The sequence below is a fragment of the Convolutriloba macropyga genome, chromosome 14, assembly GCF_964194025.1.
Source record: "Convolutriloba macropyga chromosome 14, txConMacr16.3, whole genome shotgun sequence".
NCBI classification, from domain to species: domain Eukaryota; kingdom Metazoa; phylum Xenacoelomorpha; order Acoela; family Convolutidae; genus Convolutriloba; species Convolutriloba macropyga.
The window spans coordinates 5,445,263-5,467,332 of NC_134481.1; the positions used below are offsets into that span (position 1 = coordinate 5,445,263).

At 32.6% G+C, this 22,070-nt stretch overlaps 1 long non-coding RNA gene across 1 annotated transcript; it reads left to right on the forward strand.

Annotated features, from left to right (window-relative positions):
- Positions 1-633: 633 nt before the first annotated feature.
- Positions 634-19,588, forward strand: LOC142352832 (uncharacterized). The gene is made up of 3 exons (XR_012761011.1): positions 634-850; positions 15,763-16,555; positions 19,000-19,588. It is a non-coding gene; the product is annotated as an uncharacterized LOC142352832 (long non-coding RNA).
- Positions 19,589-22,070: the final 2,482 nt, after the last annotated feature.

Below are 22,070 nucleotides of genomic sequence, written 5' to 3' on the forward strand. Positions count from 1 at the left end.
ATCTGGAACTGATCAAATTGAACAAACAAAACCTCGAGCAAACGTTACCTTTAAAACTTCAAAATAGATTCCAACTGTTTTTTTAATTGGGACTATTGGAGGTTAAATGAGTCTTTTTAGTTGAAGTTGATCGGTCTTTTGTTGTTCAATTTGATCATTTCTCCATGTTTTTACGGGATTTTTAAATTACTTATTAAAAATTTTAGTTGATTAGAGCTATTTTTTGGCGCCAATTGTAAAATATAAATTTCGCTTTTTCGTTCTTTTGTCCTATGTTTTAAGTATGCTTTTTATGTAGATGTGCTTTTTAAATTGTGTATCTCACATTAGGAAACTATTATACTCTTTTAAAAACCGGATTTTTAGCTTCCATAACTGGAAAATTCCATAAATTTACTGTTCTTCTGGGTTTGTTTCCATAGTTTGTCCTTCTTCACGACAGAGCTCCTACAGCTATAATTAGAGAGAACTCGATTCCAACGAATTCCATTACTTAGCTGCAACTGATTTAGTCAATGATAAACGATTAGTCATTTGTCGATCTCTGCGATGTTGAAAGTAGACATCCAAGTTCTTATTGATGCCAGGTGCTTTTATTGTTGTTTATTATTGGTAATCAAACTAATTATTAGATTTTATAAACAAGCTGTATAAACGGATATACCGATTAATGCAACAAAACATTTAATCTCAAAAATTTAGTTTGGTTCTTTGAAGGTATTTTGTTTCAGCTGATTGCCTATAATTTTATAGTATATATCACTCAACAGGAAACTATTTTACTCTTTAAAAACCGGATTTCTAGGAAGGAAGTTTTAGTTTGAAAGCGCGCCAATTATTTCAAGTCAAGGTATGTTCGCATTCAGTCTTTCAAATTAAGAAAATTCCCGTTCTTTTTATTAAGTTTCCATAGTTTGTCTTTCTTCACGACAGAGCTCCTACAGCTATGTTTAGAAAAGAATCGATAGTTTTAAAACTGATTATTTGCCGTGTGAGATCTAGCGTTGGACTATTTAGTTATAGGCTTATGATCTACTTATAGAAGTATTATTGCTATAATAATATCTAAGATTTAATACGTTTTAACCCTTAAACTTCAGTAAATAATAGACAACACCGATTCGTGGCCCGGGTCAATTTTTTCCGCCCATAAAAATATAAGACTGGTGCTGCCAGGGGAGGATTTTTAAGGAAAAAGCAGCTCAAAACTCGTACATTTTTTTGGGCTGCCAATGTGGGTAAAATGATGTAAGAGTCAGGGGTTAATTTCTCCATTACCCTCAAAGTCCTTGATCATTTTAGCCCCCTTTGACAGACCGAATAGATGTAAGCATAGTGGTTATTTGATCTTTTACCCCCTAACTCTGACATCGTTTTAACACTAAAATCGACTTTTTAACAGCTCAAATTCTTGTTGGCTTCTATGTATCTAAGCTTAGTTAATCAACTGAAATATTACAAAATTGATGTCATAAGATTGCCCCAAAATAATTTCCAAGATAAAGCAGATTCAGCAGCTGTATAAAACAGATTGGGCAGCTGATCAATTTTAGCCTGAAACAAAAAAAGATCGGTCAAAAACATTTTTTGACCTGCTAATTCTATTTATATAATTTTTGTTTATGTTAAATATAATTAACATATATATAATTTATTGTAAATATAGATATAATTTATATTTATACATTTTTTAAATTGAAATACTCATTTCTAAACGAGTTTATGAAAAACATAAAATACATTTAATGTGTAATTGTGATCGCGAAATTAGGGAATCAGTCAGAATTATTTGAAAATTTTTTACAGACAGCTCTTCGAACGGCTCTTCAAATTCAAGTGAATTTTGAAAAAGATTTTTTTTCTTGAAATTAAAGTCTGACTAAAACCGTTGGTTTTCGAGAAAACGCAGAGAACCAATAGTTAAGCTTTGAATCGAGAGTTACTAAGTTGATGCGATTGTCGGTTTTTGTTTCTTCGTCTAAAGCTGATTTTTTTGTTTCAATTTTCCACGTAAATAAACCGCGTGATAACAGATCTTTTCTTTTTCATGCTTTTGTGCCCAGGTTGAGGCGCCAGACCGAAATTCGATATGTGCAGACCGAAATGACCGCGCCAATTGCTTGTGCATAAAGTCATTTGTTTCACTTATTTAGCAAAACTCAACCGCTATCCGGGTCATTTAATGATTTCTGTAAAAACTAATTTGGCAATTAAATTGATAAGTTTTGAGATTTTCAGAAGTATAACGGTTTCTCAAATTAGTTTTCTGACTCTTGACATCTTTAATTTAAACTTGGCAGGACTATATCCCAGCACTATGGAGGTCCACCTGTTACTTCTTTACGTATGTTACAAATAAGTTCAATATTACAAAATCTAATTTTAATTTTTGCAATTATTAGTTTGAATTTAAAATCAGACAAGTAAAAAAGGCCTTAAAAGTTTTCAATTGGGAAACAAGGTTTTGTTGGTTGATTTCAGCACAAAATTGATGGAGCCATTGTTGTTGGAAAGTAAGAACATAATTTAATATGAATTTAAAATTAAGATTTTTCAGCATGGCTCTTTGAAATGGCTCTTTCTACAAAAGAACATAAAGATTGTTGAATAACTGAAATGAACATTGAATTGTTCCCTTAAAACACTATCAAGGTAAAGGAAAATTGTGTCCTGATTGATTTGCCGTTGATTAAAGAAAATTTTTAGTTATGACATTTTAGTGGCTTTTTTATAACATTTTAGTTTACCTTATGAGCTATTTCAGATAGTTCATAATCTCTTGGTGTTATTTTATCAATCATTGCAAGTAGTATATTATCAAGTCTATTACCAAAACCATCATTAAAAGTTTCATTATCATCATTTGCTTTCATAATGATATCATCTACATTGGTTTCAGCCTGATCTTCTTCTAATGCATATCAAAACTTATAATTCCTTTCAGTTACATTAAAATCAGAAATATAAGCCGATAATCTATTTAAACTTAACTTAAAAGAGTTTGATATAGGTTCATTGAAATTAAATTTTTCTTTTGGTCTTATCATTCTATAATTTACAGTATGTTCTTCTTTTATTTGAGATAAATTTTCTCTTATATTTTGTAGTTCCCATGAAACTATCTTTTTGGTCAATTTTTACCATTAAAAGTTTTATACCTTTCAAAATGGAATTTGTGCCAAGTACAACTTTTGTAACGATTATAATAATGATAAACACAAAACAAAGACTCTAAAACATAAATCAAAATCCGACAACGATTAATCTTATCAATACCTCTTTTAATGTTATTCTCAATTGAGACGAAAACCATCTGAATATATATGATTCATATCTTGAAAAAGAAATCGTTGTCTCAGACGCTGCTGATGGTATTTACGCAAATGATGGAAACGTTCGAAGTTTAAAATATGGTTAACTTGCATTTTTCAGTTAGGTTAAACTTACACGAGTGGTGGAAGGACAACAGATTTTTTTAATCACTCTCATTCCAATCTCTTAATGTGCAAATTACTTACATGTGCAGAGGATGAATATGAGTCTGATTTTGTCAGAGACAAACGTAAAAGAAATAATCAATTTAAAGGTGATTGTGCTGATGCAACACTTGGTCTTATGAATTTGATGATTGAGATGAGTGACTTATTTGGTTTCATTAGTGATTTTCAAAGATTGTTTTTTGTAAATGATGTTAATATAGAAATGAATGTGCATGAATCTTTTTGTAAAATGTGGAAATTGTTTTGTTTCCGAACATAGCATGAATGAGAATCATAGAACAAAAATTGTAAAGATGTTTTCAAAAAGATTATACATTTCAGTAAAGATTATAATGTGTTGCTGCATAACATGAAACAATATAAATTGTAGAGCTTTTAAAATTAGGTACAGAATATATATCTTCGCTGCTACATATCAGAGTTATCATATTGATCTACAACCTTTAAAATGATTTTAGTTGTAAACTAAATTATTTGTCGATCGTTCCTTTAATTTGTTTTAAGTGGAGAGAATTTCAGTGTTAGAAGTAATGGTAGTAAGGTGGTTGATATTGTGTCCTAAAAACTAATAGATGAGGTTTTATCAACAATGTTGCAGCAAATGAACGGTATTTTGATTTGTTCATCCAGGTACTGCTTTTTGTAAATTTAAATTTTTAGTTAAAGGAGCAATTAGTTCTTCTATGGTACCCATTTCTTTAACCTTTAAAATAAGTTGACAATTTTTGTAGTTGTTTGTTTTAATTTGATCTAACTGGAGAGAATTTCAGTGTTAGAAGTAATGGTAGTAAGATGGTTGATATTTTGTTGTCCTCAATACTAATACCCGAGGGCTTATCAACAATGTTGCAGCAAATAAACTGTATATTCATTTTGTTCATCCAGGTACTGGTTTTGTAAAATTAAAGTTTTTAGTTAAAGGAACAATTAGTTCTTCTAGGTTACCATAATTTTCTGTCTGAATATATATTTATTCTTTTTTTTCTATTCTCTGTTTCTAGTTTGTTTAATTCTATTTGTCTTTCTTGTTTATTCTTTTTTTGTTACCTCGTGATTTAGATTATCCTTACAGTCAATTTTTTGTGGTACTTTTGCAATTTGTTTTCTCGTCATGTTGTTGCAACGGGAGTTTTCAATTCAGATTTTCCACTAATTCCAGTGTCTTTTTTTTAAAAAAAGAAGAGATTGTTTTCTGGCTTGTAAACACCATCATAGCTTTGCGAAAAAGTGAAGTCCTCTGAAAGAGTTGCAGCAATAAAAAGAATTTTCCACTCTTATATACACTTTCAGTTGCATACCACGCGATAATGATTTGTTAATTAAAACACAAAACAAATAGAATAAATGTGTGCAAAAGTTTCACTTATCTGAGTTAGTAACGGCTTCGCCCACCCACGTAGCAGTTCCACTGATCAACAAAGTTGCAGCAAATAAATTGTACCTGGCTTTCAATTTTATTTTTTGTTTTAGAAAAAGTGTCATCCTATGAGTGATCACAAAAAAGTCCAAACTGACACTTTTTGTTCCGACCCACTTTTTGTAGGGGAGGAATTATATACCCAAATGGGATTTTTGTTCAGTCAATTTTGGCCGATCGATAAAATCATTGTAGAGAGTTTTGAGTGGTATCATTAGAAAGCTCAGCTCGTCCAGCGCAGAATACTGAATTAAAGCGTTTTTTTGAAGTTTGGTTTTTCACAAGAAGTTATCGAGATTTTAACCTTTGTGAACACTCGGCCGAATTACGCTGCTTTCGTTCAAATTTTCCATTATATTTGTCCCATTTTTGTTAATTTTGCTAAAATATATGAAAAAAATTGTTCACGATAGTGTTGCTCGTTTTATCCTTAAAGATAGAGGTGGTTTGCTGAGTTGTTCAAACCGAGTTTGTTGGCAAGAATTTATGCTAAACTTTTTAAATTTGAGACATTCGTCTATAATGCGACCAAATATGATTTTCAGCACACTTTCTTTAACTTTGCTGGAATTAGAAACCTAAAACTTGCAAACCTGATCTTAGTAAGCCCAAAAAACGGCTAATTTTAATCCCATGGGCTTAAGGAGTCTTCTCGAATTGAAATTTTGCAGTTTTTGGCAAATTTCAACTCGATAATTATACAAAATGCTTTAGTTAATTTTGATTAATTGAAAAATTGATAAACGTTCAAAAATTGATCAATTTCTTAACTATTCGAAGAATCAATAGCTTTCTTAGATGTACAGCAAGGTCAGGGTTGATCTTGATCTCATCATGCATCCTTAAAATAGAACATTTTTTGGAATTTTTAGAAAATTTTTTGCGGCGCCGCCTTTTTTTTTCAAAATGTTTCCGCTTTTATAGTTTTTATGTTAATTACTGACCAAAATTAACTCAGGTCTCAATTATAGACAAATATTGTTTGCAAGGAACCTAGGCCCAACTAACATACAACATGGCTCCAACATGCAATATTCTAACATATAATACACATATAATATTCAGATAACATATAATATTCAGATAATATTCAGATATAATATTCAGATAACAAATAACAGATCATAATAGACAACTAACATTTAATATTCAGAAATAAGCTCATACTTATTATGGTTTTGACCAATTTTTTTGTAAAATTTTTTGGACTACATATGTTTTGCTTTCGTTTGGTATAGTTTTTGTAGTCCAATGACGCAGACTCTCAAAGATCCAATTGGCTTCCTTAGGAGGTTTTTGTGATTCAAAAAAATGCTTCATGTTGTCGTCTGATTCTCTTAAGACTTTACACCTAAATTATTTTAAGAAAATGTCGATTAGATTTTGAACTTTGCCGCTAATTTATCTTCTTATTCTCAATTTCGGGTGTAGTCTCTAGAAATACGGACAAAACCTCATTTCCTGAGAGCTATAAATTAAAATATGTATCGTGTTTTTTTTCAACTTTTGTTTTCTGTTGTTTGAAACTACGAGTTGTGAGAAAAATTGATTTTTGAGCCTAATTGCACATTTTTGGGTTCATTCTGTTTCCTTGTCAAACGATCAAACCACCGACAGGTCCAATTGAAGGAATGCATAGTTGAAAATTTGCAATGGATTGAAAAAAGCGCAACGGGTATTTTATGGGCGGAGACCCAGTTCTTTCACTAAACTTGTTAAAATTTTTTTTATTATTTCTGCCGGTATTGTTGTACCACAGATACCTAATAAAAATAGGTCTAAACTGCTTTCCCAAGTCGCATAACTGAAGACTTCAATAAAGACTTCTTAATAAGGACTTCAATTTATAGCTAAGGGTTTTTTATGACTTTGAAATAAAATTTTTTGAAAAAAAAACTTTTGCAACTGTTTTAGTTTTGCCCTTGTTTTTGTCATCATGTAACTCAATCTCATTACTTAGAAGTCTCAATTACTGTTGTTGATTCAAACGTTAATATCTATGTTGGTCACATGGTTTTTGACTGATGGCTTCGACCATTTATTTTCATAAGAAATTTTCGAACTTTTGGTGCTGTTTATTTTTTGGGCTTCTTTTTTGTTGACATTTCTAGGTAGTCGTTGTATAAGGAAAAATTGTTTTCAGAAACATTTAGAAAATCGAACTTCGCCATTTTTAAAATCATTTTTGGTCAATTAGTAGCATAGCAAAAGAAAAGTCCCAAACAGTTTCTTTTGAGTAAAAATTTAATCTTTATAACGGTTTTAGTGTCAACCATTTGTTTCTAGGATTTGTTACAAAGAGATTTTATGGAATGTTTGTGATATTTATATATTTGTACACTTTGTTTTATATATTTGTAAACAAAGATTTTTGTTTTCTTTATAACTTCTAACGAAATTGGTAGGTCCCATTGCCTTTCCAAATTTGCGCAGTTGCATATTTTTAATTTTCTTGGTGACAAATTTAAGGTTTTAACTGCTTCACCGCATTTTCGCTCAAAGTATAATCGAACTTTTTAATTTATCAGCTATTTGTTTTCCTTTTTGTAGTGATATGATGATCACTGGTTAATGACAGGTCTGAATTGCTTCCCAAGAAGACATAAATGAACATTTTTAGTGATTTCATTTAATAATTAATGATTTTAGTTACTTTGAAAACAATTGTTTTCAAAAACAGATTTTCCGTTTTCAATTTTTGCTTTTTTGTCGACCGGTTACTCAGTAGCATTGAAGTTAGGTCCGATGCTTTTCTAGGGAAGTTTAAGTAGTTTAATTTGTTTAGGTTTTACCTGATGAGAGTTTGAATTTCTGGTTTTTCAATAAAGACCTTGAATTTTTGCCGTAATTAACCTTTGTTATTTGATTTTTATTATTGTTTTTTTAGTAGCCATATTAACAACAATTTTCATCGGCGCTCTAACGTGGAATTATTTTTTCCATTAATGGTGTGGTCATTGATATGTATGTTTTTGAACGTTTTCTGATTTTTGGTAGCCAGTTAGGTCTAAAATGTGAATGAGCGGGGTTGGAACTTTAATTAAATATTTGTTTAAATATTAGCTCCTCCCGTTAGTTTAAATATTAGCTCCTCCCGTTAGTTTAAATATTAGCAGGTAAAACATCTGGTAATGAAGGTTTTTGTTGATTTGTTGGATAAGCATAATCTTTTGCATGATTATGAACGAGTAATGGATAAAAAGTGCTAGTCGGGCGCCATCTTTAGTTTTAAAAGGGGACGACTGAATATCACTATTTATCCAGTACTTACAGGTAATACATTATGTTTGTTTCAGAACTTTTGCTGAACAATTTACGCCAACTTTTATTGAATTTTTTAAAGCAATTTTTAGAAAAATAATAATTTCTTTCTATTTGTAATGTGCTTTACTTTTTGTAATCTGTCATTGTTGAGTTTTATAAAAACTTTCTGCCCTTCCTGGCCTAATGTCCGGTGATTTTTAGTACTGAGCAAATATAATTCCAACTACAATTTCAGTGCTAATTCACAGCTATGATTATGTCATTTTTTTCACCTGTCAGTTTTCGGAGCGTCTTTAGCCAAAACGTAAAATCTCAGATCCAAAATGGAACGTTTAAATCCAAGACTTGGCAAACTCAAGAAACTGCCAGAATAGTTCAAGAGAACGCCGAAATTGCCAAAAATTAGCCCAACATAGGTCCGGAAAACGCCAAAAAAAACCCGGGAATACGACAGAAATTGGTCTGGAAATCATGAAAAGATTGGTTTTGGCGTGGGTTCTCAACTTGCAAGTGTCAAACAAGTCTTCGAGAAAACGTGGAAGAGAGTTATGAAATTTTCAAGAAAGGGTTAATGCAGTTTGGCCACAAAAAATTTGTCACAATTTTTTATCTTTTGAATGTAAATTTTGCTGAGCTACCTTTTAACAAGTTGGTTTGTTTTTATTAGATCAGGGACTTTTCATTCTGAGATTGTGCCCCCCCCCCAAGGAATCTCTGGAAGGGTTGATTTCAGGAATGCGAAAACTAAAAGTTCAACTCTATATATAAGGAGGAGGCTCCGTAATAAGCGTTTGCACATAATGTCCCGACCCCTCTCAAACTTATTTTTGAGTGAATTGTCTCCCATGTAAGAAAGAGGTAGAAATCGTTTAAAAATCATATATTGTTAGATAATAGTTTTTAACTCTATTTTAAAAAATAACTCTGAATTCGTAACAACTTCTAATAAAAGATTTCGCATTGTAAAATCGACGGTAACTGGCATTAACAAGACTAACAGAGTAAAGACAAACAGCAAAATTAGATAAACAACAACAAGTTTTATCTACGACCAAAACTTAACCTCTGTATTCTGTATTAAAAACAAGGTCAAAGTTGCGTCAAATAAAACTTAAACTGGACAAATTTACTTTGTTTCCACAGAATACATAATGGGCCTGTTCTTATTGAGAATAATTTAGAAGTAGAAAAAAACTAAAGGGCAAAGTTAAGGAATACTTTTATACAATTTGAAAACATTTAGTTTCAATGTCATGAAAACCATCAGATAACTGCAATCGTTAAATGGCTTCATTTATATCTTCAAATGAAACTAATGGACCTTTCATTATCGAAAATGTCTCAACAAAAAGAACTAATACAGAAATAATTGGAGGTCAATTAGTTTTTCGAGAAAAATTTGTCTAAGCCTTTGAAATCACACCCTATGCGCCGAAAAGTAATAGAATAACTGCGTCTTCAGTCGATGCCATTAATTTGATATGTAGTTTGCCATCAAAGATTGTTCATTTTTTATAGTAGGACCAGACAGTAAAGAAGAACATCAAAATGATGGAATTTACAATAATGCACAAACATTTTATGAAAACCTGTAGTATCAAATCGAAACAACTAATTCAAAAAAAAACCTTGAAGACTGCTGTCTTGCTCTGCTTAAATTACGCTACAATTTGGTAGGTATAAAAAGAGAGCAATCAGATGTATAGTGACAGAGCTCAAAGAGCCATTTGTTTTTTTGAAAACGAATTTGGTAAAAAAATTCATAACAACCACAAATTTTCAATTGAAACACAAATTGCTTTCATTATAATTGCTTTTTGCTTTGGAGGTCGATTGATCCTGTCATCATAAATACTAAGTCAAACATATACAAAACAGAAACAAATACTGGCAAAACTCAAAATTTCACGATCAGTTTAACGCCCAACTTATTGTTGAACACTGTAAAACCGGAGACTGAAAAATCGAAAGCCTTAACGACAAAATTTTTTCAGCCAAAACAAAAAATAGCTTCACATGCAAATTCTTAGGAGGACAATTATGCCTGTCGTTCTTGAGACTAAGTCAGAAGTATACAAGTCAAAAACCAATTGGAGGCAGAACGCAATATTTCAGTGTCAATTAACCCAATTTTCTTGTTGGAGTCTGCAAAACCGATTTTTTTTCGCTAAATTGGTAATAAAGTTTTTTGCCTTCATTTGCAAAGATATCTAATCTTTAAGTAACTGATTTTCTATTTGTTATCGCTCAGGACTGTAATTAACTTAATTGACACAACAAATAAAAAAAAACTATTTAAACCAATCGCCCCATTAAAATTGTGGATTACAATTGTAAATTTTCTCGAATACACCCAAACTGTTCTTGCAGTTGCTAATATACCACTAAAATGATTTATGGATACAACTGATAGGGAATATCTAGTTCTGCAAAAAATATCTCAAAAACAACTGATAAATTTCAGAGAATTACAGAGTTATATTGACAAAAAACCCTTTGTTATCAATTGTAACCCTTAGATAGTTCAATTAAAAGCTCCATAGATGGCAAAACAATCCTTTTAATAATAATTGTCAGTCATAAGACTATGAAATGAACAACAGAAGCAGGCAACATTCAAGTTAAAAATTTACGAAAACACTTTTTTGGAGCCAAAAAAAATCAAGAGCTTTCCTCATAAAAAACAATATTTAATCATTGGGTGTCATTTGAATTTTAATGGTACCTTTCCAAAATTGAGTCTTAATGAAAATAAACTGGTCTGTATTTGGGATGAAAAGAAGGCAGCCAAAAAGCAATCCGAAACCTTTTTCCTTGCAAAAATTGACATTGAGACGAAAACTTGCCTTCTCATTATTGCTCGAAATTAAAATACATAACTGTTCCATACAAATTTTAATCGTTATTTTGGCAAACAATATATTAAGATACCGAAAAGAATTGGTGCATTTTTGTAGAATAACTATTAAAATTAAGGAAAAGCGGAAAAATACTTTTTTTTAAACCGGAGTTGAAAAGAGCCTTCAACTGAGTAAACTAAGGTTGTTTCAGTAGTTTTTTTATTTTGCATTCACCGTCAAACCTGACAGAGTGGTCTAAAGTGTTTCCATTTGTCAGGGAAATAACAGAATTTTTTTAAAATTTTCAAAAATTTAGCCAGATTATCAGCCAAAAAAGGAGTTTCAAACAATTCAAAGACTCAAAACGTAAAAATTAAATCTTTAAAATTATAACGATAAAGAACATCAAAAATCTCATATTAAGCAAAATTAGTCGTCATTAACCTTTGTTATTTGCATTTTCTGATTCTCTTTTATAGTAGCCATATTAACAACAATTTTCATCGGCTCTCTAACGTGGAATTATTTTTCCAATAATGGTTTGTTCATTGATATGTATGTTTTTGAACGTTTTCTTTCTCTTGCTCATTTGGTAGCCAATTAAGTCTACAATGTGGATGAGCGGGGTGGGAAAAACTTAATGTGCGAGCGCATATTACGGAGCTTCCTCCCGTTAGTTTAAATGTTAGTTTGTAAAACATCCGGTATGGAGTTTTTTTTGAATTGTTGAACAAGTGTAATCTTTTGCATGATTATAAAAGAGTAATGGATAAATAGTGCTAGTAGGGCGCCATCTTTAGTTTTAAAAGGTGACGACTGAATATCACTATTTATCCAGTACATACAGGTAATACATTATGTTTGTTTCAGAGCTTTTGCTGAAAAATTTACGCCGACTTTTATTGAATTTTTTGTAGTAATTTTTAGAAAATTTATAATTTCCTTCTGTTTGTAATGTGCTTTACTTTTTGTTATCTGTCATTGTTGAGTTTTATAAAAACTTTCTGCCCTTCCTGGCCTAATGTCCAGGGATTTTTAGTATTGAGCAAATATAATTCCAACTACAATTTCAGTGCTAATTCACAGCTATGATTATCTCATTTTTTTCACCTGTCAGTTTTCGGAGCGTCTTTAGCCAAAACGTAAAATCTCAGTTCCAAAATGGAACGTTTTAATCCAAGACTTGGCAAACTCAAGAAACTGCCAGAATAGTTCAAGAAAACGCCGAAAATTGCCAACAATTCGCCCAAAATAGGTCCGGAAAGCGCTAAAATACCCGGGAATACGACGGAAATTGGTCTGGAAACCATGAAAAAATTGGTTTTCACTTGGGCTCTCAACTTGCAAGTGTTTCCCAAGTCTTGGCCAGGACTGGTAAGATTTGTAATTAGACTTGCCCGGTACCACAAAACGAAATACGACTTGCTTTCAGCCTTGTCTAGTACTGATATAGATTTGGAGTTCGGCATGGGTAGCGTTTTGTCCACCATTTTAATAACTGATTTTCTAGCAAAGAGTCTCAAAGTCTTTTTCCTGTTAGTTCTTTAATATGCAAAACCTGGACATTTACCGGAAGTTAGTATCTCTCAAAACTAGAAGGACGCAATTGCGAATGCAGTTTGGCCACACAATAAATTTCACATTTTTTTAATTTTTATTAAGTAAATTTTGTTGAGCTACCTTTTAACAAGTTGGCTTGTTTTTATTAGTACATTCTTAGAACTGAGCCTTATAATTAAATTGATCGAAATCAGTAAGCTCTAGTTGCGTTGAAATGTATCGATAATCGTTGTACAAAAATTGCATAACAATGACAACTGAACAGAGCTTGTCTAAATTAGCTGGCTATGACCAGAGGGTGCTTCGATAATCTATTTAACTGCAAGATTTCAACTTTGAACTTATTACTTTGCGTTAGATCAAGGACTTTTCTTTCTGATATTGTGGACCGCATGAATCTCTGGCGGGGCTGATTTTAGGCATGCCAAAATTAAAAGTACAACTCCAACGAGGAGGCTCGGTAATGTGCGTTTGCATATACTGTTCGAACTCCTCCCAAACTTATTTTTGACGGAGCTGTCTCCCATATAAGAAAGTGATAAAAGATCTTTTTAAAAATCATTTTTTGTTAGATAATATTTGGTTAATTCATTGACAAATATCACTCTGAAATCATAAAAACTCATAATAAAAACTCCTCGTTGCAAAATCGACGGTTACTACAATTATCAACACTAACATCGTACAGACAAAATCAAATAAAAACAAACAAGCTTTTGTCTACGACCAAAACTTAAACTCTATGTATTTTTTTTCAAAAAGAAATAAAACAAAGTCAAAGTTGAGTGCGTTGCACAGAAAAGATATGTGACTTGTTCTTATTTAGAATAATTAAGAATAGACAAAAACTAAAAGGCAAATTTAAGGAATACTCTTAAACGTTTCGAAAACAATTAGTGTCAATGTCATGGAAACTATAAGCTGTTAACTGATATCGTTAAATGGCTTCATTTATATCTCCAAAGAAAACTAATGGACCTGTCATTATCCAAAATATCACTACAAAAGAACAAATACAGAAATAATAGAAAAGTCTAATAAATTGTTCGATAGAAATGTGTCTAAGCCTTTGAAATCATACCCTATAGGCTGAAAAAATAATAAAAAACTGCGCCTTCTTTCAACGCCATTAATTTGATATGTAACATGTCATCAAAGATTGTTCATTAATATTATAGTTGGACAAGACAGCAAAGAAGAACATCAAAACGGAAGAAATGTACAATAATGCACAAAAAGTTTATGAAAATCTGTAGTATCAAATCGATACAACTAATTGAAAAAAGGAAAGCAACGTTGATGACTAAAATCTTGCTCTGCTTAGACTACGCTACAATTTAATAAGTATATGAAATAAGAACTCAGATATTTAGTGACAGAGCTAAAAAAACCAGTTATTTTTGAAAACAATTTTTTGCATTTTTGAAAACAATAACACCAAATTTGCAATTAAAAGACAAATATGTTTCATTATAAATGGTTAGTAGGTCAATTGTACCTGTCATCAGTGACACTAAGTCAACAATATGCAAAACAGAAACGAATACAGGCAAAACTCAAAATTTCACGATCATTTTTACGCCCAACTTTGTACTGAAGACTGTAAAACCGGAGACTGAAAAACCGAGAGCCATAGCAACCCTAAAATTTCACCAAGAAAAACAAATAGTTTCACATGCAACTGCTTATGAGGCCAATTAGACCTGTCATTCTTGAGACTAAATCAGACAATATACAAAATAAAAGCGAATAAGGGCAGAATGCAATAGTTCACGGTCAATTTATGCAAATTTATTAGCGACTGAAAAACCAGTTTTTTTTCGTTAAATTGGTAATAAAGTTTTTTGCCCTCATTTGCTCAAAATTGTAATCTGTTAGTTAGTAATTGAGTTTTCATTTGATATCATTCTGGACAGTAATTAACATAACATGAAACATTAGATAAAAAAAATATATAAACAGAAATCGCCCCATTTGTTCTAGCAGTCGCTGATCTATCATTAAAATGAATAATGGTTACAATTGATAGAGGAACATTTAATTGGGCAAAAAATATGTCAAAAATAATTGATGAATTTCGGAGAATTACAGAGATATAGTGACAAAAAATCATTAGTTATAAATTGTAAGCCTTAGATAGTTCAATTAAAAGCTTCATAGATGGCAAACTAATCCTCTTAGTTAAAATTTTCAGTCATAAAACTACAAAAAGAACAACAGATTCTGGCACAAATCAAGAGTTAGTTTTAAAATTTACTAAAAGTATTTTTGAAGCCAAAGAAACCATAAAACGCAATGTTTCGTTGGGCTTCTTTGAATTTTAATGAGACCTCTCCAAAATTGAACCTTTAATGAAAACAAACTTTCCTGCATATAGGATGCAAGTAATGAAGCCAAAAAGCAATCCGAATTCTGTTTCATCGCAAAAATCAAAGTTGAGTCGAAAAGTGGCCTTCCTATTGTTGCTCGGATTTAAAATACATAATGGTTCCAAATAATTTTTTCGCGTTATTTTGCCAAACAATAGATTAAAATATTGAAAAAACTTTGTGCATTTTTGTGAATAACGATTCAAAATAACAAAAGGACGCCATATTTTAATTTCAGAATACTTTTTTGAAACCGGAGTTGAAAAGAGTCCTTAACTGAGTAAACTAAGATTGTTTTAGTAGTAGTTTTTATTTAAATTTGCATTCTGGGTCAAACCGGACAAATTGGTCTAAAGTGTTTCCATTTTTCAGGAAAGGAAAAAAAAAACATTTCTTAATTTTAGAAAAAAATCTAGCCAGAATTTCAGCCGGAAAAGTGGTTTCAAACAATTCAAACACTTTTAACTTAAAATTTAAATCATTAAACTTAAAACGAAAAAGACTTTCAAAAATCTTATTTTAAGCAAAATTAGTCAATACTTCAGCAAAAATTACGATAAATTTGACAAAACTTTGAACCTTCAAAACTCTCGTGAAAAACTCTCGAAATTGAAAAAAAATATTTTAATTTGATATTGTAAGTTCAAAAAGCTTTCTAGTGATAACACTCACAAATCTGTACGATGAAAATATCAATCGGTCAAAAACGATTGAACAAAAAGCCCAGTTGAGCATATAGTTCCTCTCCCATCATCCCTTGTCGAAATTTTCGAAGAAAACAGTTTATGTAATTGTCATAATTTTGTTTGTAGTCTCCGGCCTCAATGGATGACATGAACAATTTCGACACTACCCTTAAGTTTCCCAAGCAACTTACTTTGGCTATGGGGTCTATTTTCGCTTTGGTTGGTCTTGCTGTTCTCCTACTCAATTTATTAATTGCCGTAATATTTCTTAAGAAAAGCAGAAAATCACCTTCGGACCGCCTAATTATTATCGGCTTGATTGGTGATGCTGTATACGGTTTGTTTATGTTTACGTTTCCTTTCGCCTATGCAATTACTGAAGTTCTCATGAGGTTGAAGAAAATAAACAATTGCAAAAATTATGCAAGATTGTTTTATACAAACATTGATTGTGTTTTGGTTTTATATTCACTTTTTATTATTTTCTTCATGTCGATTAACCGATATTTTGCCATTTTGAAACCAGTCAAATACAGAAGATACTTCAACAAAATAAGCGTTATATTAATAGCGGTTTTTGTGATTTCTACATGCGTAATTCTGTTTGCTGTCGGAACTGTTATCCTTCTTATAGCTATTATTCGTGACAATTATTGTTTAGATGAAGATACGGAAATGCTTCCCACAAATTCCAAAATCATCAGATACATTCCTTTTATTTGGCCCCCACTTCAGCTCTTTATGGTTTTAATAGACTCATTATTAATGATTTTTGTATATACTTCTATCGCGCAGGCATATAAATTGGGCTGCTCAAAAATTTTTTGCCTAAAGAAACCAGGTGACTTTAGGTTGAAAGATTTCAGCTTGACTAAAGGTGAAAACACAAAAAAATCATGTTCTCAACAAAAAATTGGGGGTTTGCTATTAACTTTAGCGGTTTGAAATTTGAATTTTCACTCGAAGATTTTACCAGCAATTTATAAAACATTTACCGGAAATTTTTTAATTGTGTAGCACAAATCAGTACCTTATACCGGAATGCTTTTTATCACAGAGTACATTCACACCAACCTGCGAGGAGTCGAAGTTAAGAAGTTGTGCGTGTGTGTGATTATGGAATTTGGCAGGTAAGATCAAAGGGTTTTTGTACTAAATAAAAAATAGAAGAAGAATAGGTTTCAAATAAAGCCCGTATTTATACACAATATCAACAAGAAAAATCAACATAGGCATCTAATCATAGCATTATAATTTATGGGGGTCAAAAAACTGATAAAAAATTTGCACATTCGAAAATTTTAAAAGTAATTCTATTCCCGGAATTAAATCTATTGACGATTAGAAGATTCATTATAGAGCCCTATCTTGGTTAGGAAGGCTTTACAAATATTTTAAACGATATAAGAGTTTAGTTTTAGGGTCCTTTTCTAACGCCCACGTCTGCTCATATTAAAACTGATCTAAAGGATTCCACCGTCAAGGACTTCGCATTGATATGCTATCACTGAGAAAATGGCAAGGGCAGCGCCTTTTCGTCAGTGATAGCATAGTATTGGTAGATTTTGCAAAGTTTTTTTTAATTGCTCCAACTGAATTCAACTTTTTCTTGCTGAGTTTGCGTCTTTTTTTCATGACCGAGTCTTGGCTAAGCAGGATACAATTGTCTCACCAAAGCAGCTTCCTTTCGAATTGATATTGAGTAATTTAATTAAAACCAAATTCTTCTAGATGTTCTCTCAGCCGTAGTGCCACCTGAGCTGCTGCCACGATGCCCTGGTAGTCTTATTCTAGTGAAGGTGGAGCAATGGTGCCTGTTTCTTGACACAACAGCTAAGTGCTGCGTCAAGTGCTTTGAGCATGATGTAAAAGCCCGTCCTTGATGTTCTGTCGATTACATCTCCATACCAGTCTGCGTTACTTTCCGCACTAAATTCCCCCTCAGCTGTTTCGATCATGAAGATAACGCAGAACTCAACAATGCCAGTGCTGATTTCTGGATGCATTCATGTGTCTAGACGAAATATTGAGGGCGCTTAGGACGTTCAGCTTTGTCTGTTTTGCCAGACAAAATTATTATTCAACGAAGTTCAGAAGTAGTAAGAAATGAGGGGGTCTGTTGCACAGAAATCGCATCATTTAACGAGGGGGTATGTCGCACAGAAATCGCATCATTTAACGTGGGGGTCTGTCGCACAGAAATCGCATCATTTAACGTGGGGGTCTGTCGCACAGAAATCGCATCATTTAACGGGGGGGGGGGGGGGGGGGGTCTGTCGCACAGAAATCGCGTCATTTAACGAGGGGGTCTGTCGCACAGAAATCGCACCATTTAACGAGGGGTCTGTCGCACAGAAATTGCATCAATTAACGAGATTGACTGTCGAACAGAAATTGCTGTTAAAAACAACATTGAATATTTAACTCTTCACTAATTTATCAAGAGCCAGGACTGTTTCTCTTCGCGTGAAAATTTCCATCCACAGTAACAAAGGCCCGGGTTAAAATCTCACGAGAAGCGCAACTGTCTTTGCACTTGTACGGAAAATTTCTTAAACTTATTTTTTTAAATCAAAATCCTGAAATAACTTTTGCTCCATATAACCTACATTTAAACATAGAATTGGTTGGTCTTGAGCGTATTAAAATTTCAATCACTCATTTTTCGTTTTTGGTCAGTAATTTTGGGTAAAGACCGTCGTGATCCTCGTGAGACACCACTTGATGGCCGAAGCGTCTCATAGGGCAGCCGTGATAGTTACGAATTTAGCTCACGCACTTTACGAATTGAATAAAAAAGCTTGAAAATAGAGCTTCGGAAAATTTTTCCTCTGTTTTTAGTTTGCTATTGAGCAAAAAATCAGTTCTGAATGCAATATCTTAGCAGAAAGATTAGCAGGGAGTAAAATATAAGCTGGAATCAACAATACTTCTCCTTTTTTTCCGAGAGTTTCAAGCAACCAGTGCGCTGGTTAATTCAATGCTTTTTAGTGACTTGTAGAATTAATGGGATAAACTGTTTTTCCGATACGCAATTTCTAGAGCAAAATAGAGATAAAAATATGTTAAAAGTAGTCGACAGAAGTGATGGAAAGAATTTCCGAAAGATAATTGACATGCCAATTTCTAAATGTAAAAATGTCTAAAGTTTAAAAAATGTAGAAATTACTAAATGTAAAAAATTTTGAATGGTCAACGATCTTACAAGTGACCTTACGAGGTACACTTTAGATACTAACATTTTCTTTTCAAAATTATTAATCTATTTCATGTTATCCGTCTAATTTTTTGTTCTTTTTCGCGTCATTGCTGGTCTTAACAGCCTGAAACAGGTAGCAAATCCTCATTTTGATCAATTATCAGAAACAAAAGTTGATGACGTCACTGAAACGAACACACAGAAAAAAGTTGCAAGTGAATCTGAATCAATTCCTGAGCAAACACAGCGTGAAAAATCCACAAGCGATACAATAATTTCAATAAATTCTATTTCTTACGAGTTAAAAAGTGGCGCGGGTACAGAAAACGACAATTTGAAACAACTCAAATCACACCGACGGGTTACGATAACATTTTTTCTGGTCGGTATTATTTTTATGGCAATTGCGTTGCCGATATCGATTATTTCTACTATTTATGGACTGCCGCAACTTTACGATGGGGTTTTTCAGTCAATTTCATTCAAAGATTCGGTTCTGGTTACGCTCCAGCTTAGATTCCCGTATGTGTTCATAGCCTTTATTGACCCTATTCTGTATACGTTCTCAAACAAGAGGGTCAAAGGAAAACTGAAGCAATTTTGTAAAAGAATGTGCTGTTGCTGTTAACATGAAACCGAGTACGGATGAAAGAAAACAGTGTTCAGAGACCTAAATATTTGAAAGACAATTTCAGCTTGAAATTCTAGCTTTAATCGGTGCTACATTTGTGTAAATCTTAGTATCACTTTCCGTTTTCCACCCCCACCCACCCCCCCCCCCCCCCCCCGCCAGCTTAGTCGTGGATGCGTTTTATTTACAGCTCCCAAGCGTACGTACCATATTTTTACAAATGATTTACTATATAATGTCACATGCTCTATTACGCGCGAGGGGGGGGGGGAGAGGATAAAGCACTGGGGTAGTGGTGTCCGTGAAAGGAAAAGATCCTAGAATTTAAATTAGTTGAAAAACTGCATAATTCACATGTTGTACAATAATTAACATTAGCATCTTGCTTTTGGACTTTACTATCTTAACCCCCTATGCCTTAACCACGAACAATACATGATTTATTTCATTTTACCCCGAAACGAGGTTGAAAGTTACAAACCAGGTAGATTGATCAGAACTTAGTACCAAAATGCAGTACAATATGTTACAAATAGTACATTTTGTGTCTATGAGATGAGGATGAGACTTTTTGGGTCTCTCGTGGACAAGAGTGACAACAACTCGACATATATTTTTACTGTGCGCCACTGCATGTTTTCCGCGTTGAAAAATCTAGGCGAACAACACTGATTAAATGAACATAAATTTTGTCACTCGTTTTTGCGGATTCGGTAACTAATGTCTATTTTATTTAATTTTCCACAGAACGCTAAAATTGGCCTAACTATTTGTTACTCGGATTTAATAAGTGATTACTTGAGACCCAATTCAGTCCCAAGTCTTGACTGCTCTTTTGAGCCGCGATATAGGAGTTGGAATACTGCTAGTTGTCTTTTTAATCCGTCATTACTATTGCAAGGGACTTTTCTGAAATTAGTAACCAAGTACGCGTTTTTCACTCCAGTCTATTTGGCTCGTCGTTAGCCATCTTAGAAAAGTTCTACTTTTTTCACCCAGATTGATTTAACACCGCATATCTTAACTCCACATCATTCAACCCCTCTATCATTTCATCCCACAAATTAGCAATCGACATTAAAGGCATGTTTTTGTCATAATTAAGCTGATAAATTAATTCCATGTTCGGTTGTGATAGTTTCATATCAAGTCATGCTCATGGCATGGCTGCAAATCATGGTCCATTGATCATTTTAATAATTTATTTGTCCTAATTTTATTAAAGATTAAAATCGGAGTGAAATGGTAAAGGAGTTAAATGATAGTGGAGCTGAGTGACAGAGAGGTGAATAAATGAGGGTTAAATGATAGGGGTTAAATAAATGGGGGTGAAAAGTGGGACACCCTTGGAAAATAGATACCTGATTTTTGGTTTGTTTCGAACTTTAGTGTGACAAAATGTCGACCGTGCTTGCATGAATAGCATGCTAAGAAGAAACCGCCTATGAAAAAGAAGCATTAAAACCGTATATTCAATTATTTGTCACATTACATCTGCCGCTCTTGAACGGTTAGACATCAGCTTAGCAAATGAGAAACGGTTAATGTTCGTAGCTTCCTACCAGAAAAAAAAATTTTGAAGCCTTTTTTGGTTTGTGAAATAAACGTGATGATAACTTTGCAAATATTATAACTATATCTGAATGGTACTTGATGAAAACGACAACAAAGTTGATATATAAATTTAAATAGCTAGTACTGCTATGTGAATAACTTATTTCCAATGGCACAAATTTTCTGCAGCTGATGTCTGTGATAATATTGAGCTGCCACATATACTCTCTTTTCCAAATAAGTTTATTCATGTGATGGCTCGTAAATAAAGTTGAAGATATTAGAACGCCTTTTACCTTGGCAGACGCTTTCTTCTATAATAAGCGGCATACTATCCATAATCTAGAGCTTTATATAATTATTTTCAATCGAGCTTACCGAGATAAAAATGGACTTAGTATTGATAGAATTGAAAATTGCACGAACTTCACAACATTTTGAACTTTGCAGTAAGACGATGCCGTGACTTGTGTTTCTCTAATGAGAATAGAGAGACAGAAATTGTTTTTCTAAAGACTTTTCAAATTTTTTTGTTTCATGTCCTAACAAAAAATTCTCTGTTTGAAAATTTTTTGGTAACCTCAAAGTCTTTTTTTACCTTTTCTGCTGGAGAAACAAAATTTCCAACTATTTGTTCCTAGCTAAAGGGCACTGCAAGTAACCAACGTGTTAATGTTCAAAGTTCTATGCTTGGAACTAACTTTGGTGTTTTTCCAATCGATATCGTTTTTAAACTAAATTTTTTTCCGAAAGAATTATCAAACACCAATTGAGTTCCTGTAAATCCCGAAAGATTCTCGCATGTTTTGAGTTCCTGAAGCAGAGGAACCATTACGTGATGTTTCCAGGGTTGAGTCGGCATGTTAAAGGCGAGTAACTTATAGTGATTAGTTAGCAAAATTAGTTTTACGGTCTTGATATATGTGATAAAGTGTTTCAAATTAGAGTTTTCAAAATTTTTTTCGCCTACTTTAAGAACTTACAGAAATAAGGAAAACAAATGTTGATCCTTTTTAGTGCGTTTTTACTAAAAATCTGAACGATATCTGA